This window comes from Bison bison, unplaced genomic scaffold (assembly GCF_000754665.1).
Source record: "Bison bison bison isolate TAMUID 2011002044 unplaced genomic scaffold, Bison_UMD1.0 scf7180017864376, whole genome shotgun sequence".
NCBI classification, from domain to species: Eukaryota; Metazoa; Chordata; class Mammalia; order Artiodactyla; family Bovidae; genus Bison; species Bison bison.
Window position 1 is genome coordinate 133687 of NW_011494948.1, and position 3236 is coordinate 136922.

The window sequence follows — 3236 nt, forward strand, 5'->3', positions numbered from 1 at the left end:
ATTTTTAGTTTTTTAAGGAGCCTATTATACTATTTTCCAGAGTGGCTGTACCAATTTACATTCCTAGCAACAGCGTAGATAGATTCCCTTTTCTCCACACCCTCTATGGCATTTATTATTTGTAAACTTTTTGGTGACAGCCATTCTGATAGGCATGAGGTGATAGCTCATTGTGGTTTTGATTTTCATTTCTCTAATAATTAGAGGTACTGAGAATCTTTTTATGTGCCCATTGGTCACCTGTATGTCTTCTTCGGAAAAAAATATCTGTTTAGGTCTTCTGCCCATTTTTTGATCAGGTTGTTTGTTTTTTCAATGTTGAGTTATATGAGTTGTTTGTATATTTGTCGTCATATCGTTTACAATATTTTTTCCCCAATCCATAGGTTGTCTTTTCATTTTGTTTGTAGTTTCCTTTACCATGAAAACGCGTTTAAGTTTGCTTAAGTCCCATTTTTTAAAATTTATTTTGCCTTAGAGACTGATCTAAGAATATATTGCTATGATTTATGTCAGATAATGTTATGTCTATGTTCTCCTCTAGGATTATATGGTTTTAGGTCTTATGTTCAGGTCTTAAACCATTTTGAGTTTCTTTTTTTATATGGTGTGAGGGAGTGCTCTAATTTCACTGATTTATATGTAGTTGTCCAACTTTTCTGAGGGCTTCCCAGGTGGCTTAGTGGTAAAGAATCAGCCTGCCAATGCAGGAGACACAGGAGTCATGGGTGTGATCCCTGGGTAAGGAAGATCCTTTGGAGGAGGAAATGGCAAACCATCCCGGCATTCTTGCCTGGAGAATCCCATGGACAGAGGAACCTGGTGGGCTACAGTCCATGGGGTTGCAGAATCAGACATGACTGAGCAACTGAACATGCGTTCAGATTTTCCAACAACACCTGTTGAAGAGACTGTCCTTTCTCCATTGTATTGTATCTTCTTGCCTCCTTTGTCATAGATTAACTGGCCATAGGCGTTTGGGTTTATTTCTGGACTCTTCTGCTCCATTGACTTCATGTCTTTGGAAGGGTTATGCCTCCAGCTTTGCTCTTTTTCCTCAAGATTGTTTTGGCAATTCTAAGTCTTTTGTGGTTCCATATAAATTTTAGCATGATTTGCTCTAGTTCCGTGAAAAATGTTGTATTTGATAGGGATTGTGTTAAATCTGTAGATTGCTTTGGGTAGTACGGTCATTTTAATAATATTAATTATTCCAATCCAAGAGCATGGATAATCTTTCCATTTCTCTAAATTATCTTCAATTTTCTTTATTAGTGTTTCACAATTGTCAGCGTATAGGTCTTTCATCTCCAAGGTTAAGTTTATTCCTAGGTATTTTTTGATGTGACTTTAAACAGAATTTTTTTTTAACTTTCTCTTTCTGATATTTCTTTATTAGACTAAAGAAATGTACAAACTTGTGCTTTTAGTCTGCTATGCTGCTACATTGCTGAGTTCATTAGTTCTAATACTTTACTTTCTGTGTGGAGACCTTATGGTTCTGAGTATCATGTCATATACAAATAGTGTCCTGGAAAGAGGCATAGCAATCCACTCCAGTATTCTTGTCTGGAGAATCCCCATAGACAGAAGAGCTTGGGGGGGCTACAGTCTATGGGGTCGCAAAGAGTTGGACACAACTGAGTGACTAAGCACAAATAGTGTCAATTACATCTTCTTTTCTAATTTGGATAACTTTTACTTCCTTTTCTTGTCTGACTGCTATGGCCAAAACTTCCAATACTGTGTTGGATAGAAGTGGTGAAAGTAGGGATCCTTGTCTTGTTTCTGAATTTAGCAGGAAGGCTTTTAGTTTTTCACCAGTTAGTATTACGTTGACTGTAAGTTTGTCATAAATGGCTTTTATTGTATTGAGATATGTTCCCTCTAAACCCACTTAAAGGAGAGTTTGAAAATTAGAGATACCAAGGGAACATTTCAGGCAAAGACTGGCTCGATAAGGGACAGAAATGGTAGGGACCTAACATAAACAGAAAATATTAAGAAGAGGTGGCAAGAACACACAGAAGAAATGTACAAAAAAGATCTTCATGACTCAGATAATCACAATGGTGTGATCACTCACCTAGAGCCAGACATCCTGGAATGTGAAGTCAAGTGGGCCTTAGAAAGCATCACTATGAACAAAGCTAGTGGAAGTGATGGAATTCCAGTTGAGCTATTTCAAATCCTGAAAGATGATGCTTTGGAAGTGCTGCACTCAATATGCCAGCACATTTGGAAAACTCAGCAGTGGCCACAGGACTGGAAAAGGTCAGTTTTCATTCCAATCCCAAAGAAAGGCAATGCCAAAGAATGCTCAAACTACTGAACAATTGCACTCATCTGACACGCTAGTAAAGTATTGCTCAAAATTCTCCAAGCCAGGCTTTAGCAATACGTGAACTGTGAACTTCCAGATGTTCAAGCTGGTTTTAGAAAAGGCAGAGGAACCAGAGATCAAATTGTCAACATCCGCTGGATCATGGAAAAAGCAAGAGAGCTCCAGAAAAACATCTACTTCTGCTTTATTGACTATGCCAAAGCCTCTGACTGTGTAGATCACAATAAACTGTGGACAATTCTTCAAGAGATGGGAATACCAGACCACCTGTACTGGCCTCTTGAGAAACCTATATGCAGGTCAGGAAGCAACAGTTAGAACTGGACATGGAACAACAGACTGGTTCCAAATAGGAAAAGGAGTAAGTCAATCCTGCTTATTTAACTTATATGCAGAGTACATCATGAGAAACGCTGGGTGGGAGGAAGCACAAGCTGGAATCAAGATTGCTGGGAGAAATATCAATAACCTCAGATATGCAGATGACACCACCCTTATGGCAAAATGAAGAAGAACTAAAGAGTCTCTTGATGAAAGTGAAAGAGGAGAGTGAAAAAGTTGGCCTAAAGCTCAACATTCAGAAAACTAAGATCATGGCATCTGGTCCCATCACTTCATGGCAAATAGATGGGGAAACAGTGGAAACAGTGGCTGAGTTTATTTTTCTAGGCTCCAAAATCACTACAGATGGTGATTGCAACCGTGAAATGAAAAGACACTTACTCCTTGGAAGGAAAGTTATGACCAACCTGAACAGTATATTAAAAAGCAGAGATATTACTTTGCCAACAAAGGTTCGTCTAGTCAAGGCTATGGTTTTTCCAGTGGTCATGTATGGATGTGAGAGTTGGACTATAAAGAAAGCTGAGTGCCAAAGAATTGACGCTTTTGA